The following is a 1,994-nucleotide window of genomic DNA, read 5'->3' as shown; positions in this document are numbered from 1 at the left end:
TCTATAGGCACGAATATATCCTTGAACACTGATCTCTAAAAAATTAACTGGAGCACCGTGAGCCTGCCAAGACATTACACCGTGACTTGCATACAAGACTGACGTCGAATTCTTTTCTTTTCTTTATCTTGACATCGTGCATGCGTAGGAAGCCGAACAGAGATAACATATAGAGCGTGTAGGAATTAAATAGAGTAGGCGGCTGTTAATGGAAAGGAATTCAAACTTTAATAAACAAAGCGAAAAAAATGATCAAGGCGCGAGGAAAGACTACGGTACACAAGGAATTGCTTACGTTCCTGATCGTAAGCGTTCGTCCGGCATTACTGCAACAAAACCAGACAGTCTTCGCGAGTAAACTTGCAACTTCTTGATACATACGTAAATGGGGGTGCGGTACAGACTTCGTCATCTCGCTTCACTATATGCAGCCTCGTGCGATTACGTGGTAGTGACGTGGAGCAGAGCGCAATCTTTGATAAGAACAGAGCACCGCGCGAACTTCTGGCCATCAATGTTTGCATGCTTCATAAAGCGATTTTGGTATAGCTCAAAGTTGAGCTCCCAGCTGATAACACTGTCATCTTTCCTTGCTGTGTTTTCTTAGATGTTTCCTTATTCATCATATTTACAATTGTAAAACCTGAACAAAAAAGTCACAAGCCTGCGCGGCACACGCAGCACAGTCACAGCGTAAGTTGGTGGAGCTTCTCAAGACGCTCCACCAATTTGGGCACCACGCACAACAGGGTCTTCGCGGCCGTCTGTTCGCCTCGTTTTGACGAGAACACTCGGAACTGTCCGCCCGGCGTCGACAGCGAGCTGCGGCTTGTAATGCTCTCTCCACAGCAGTCTGCTGAGCCCGATCAAGCCTTACAACTACAACTTACATGTCGGGCGCGCCGCGTTTGCAGGCACCTTAACTAGATGGCGCCAGCATACTGGCGGAGGCTCGGCAGCTCGGGAGTGCGTTAATTGCGCGCCTAGTCTGAATCGCATATAGTCTTCTGCGCCTGCGGACGCTGCGTTTGCAGGCATATTACCTAGATGGCGCCACCATACTGGCGGAGGCTGGAGTCGTCTTACCCTGCGTTTGCCTTAGGGTATTTTCCGCGGCCCGATAGCAAGCGCTTGCGAGGCTCAGTGGTAGAGTTCGATCCTGGTGGTAATTCGGGTACTTTTTCGCGTTTCCGGCGATAGCGGTTACGCGGCGGACGCCGGAGGCACCATCGAGACCCGAAACGGCTATTGGAATGAGCCCATAACAGCTTACGCTGTAAAACATGCCTTGTAAATCTATACACAGATTTTACGTCCTCCCGTCAGCAAAACGCGTCAGCGCTTAAAAGGAAAGGTGTATTTCGTATGAATGTAGAAAATGTAGGTGAGCGCTCTCACTTCTCACCTTTTATGTGTAAGTTTTGGTCACCTTTTAGCGGCTTCCCGACCACGTTTAGAACGCCAGCAGCCGTAGCGTTACGGAACCCTGCAATGCTGCATATATTGTGTTACCCAAGGCGCATTCTCCATAAGCGACACACTCCTGTTTTGTCGCTTGTTAGGTGGCGCACAAATATGTTACCTTGGGGATATATTTATGGGCAAGCTAGGTCTCAAGTAGCAAAGCACAGACGTTATTGTAAGTTGGCTGTCCCACTGTGGCTCCGTGCAGCTGAACGTCATCAAACAGCCTTACGCTAATTCATTACTCGCATCAGCACCTAATTTATTTTATCGATTCCCTAAACTGCCCTCAAAATCCTTTCAGGAGCCGTTCCTCATTCTGGGACAAAAACGAACCTGTTACGGACAGTCCGCGCATTACTTAACAGAAAAAAAAATATTTTCGCTGCGAAGCGTAACCGCTTGACGAATATTATAAGCCATGTGTACATTCTGAGTGTTACGCGCGGTAAGGCGCAGTCATTCATGATTGTCTAACTTCTCAATATAATCAACTCTGTCAATGGCCTGCGCGAACCACTTCTGTCAAG

Source organism: Dermacentor silvarum, chromosome 1 (genome assembly GCF_013339745.2).
Source record: "Dermacentor silvarum isolate Dsil-2018 chromosome 1, BIME_Dsil_1.4, whole genome shotgun sequence".
Lineage (NCBI taxonomy): Eukaryota > Metazoa > Arthropoda > Arachnida > Ixodida > Ixodidae > Dermacentor > Dermacentor silvarum.
This window is presented reverse-complemented; position numbering follows the sequence as displayed.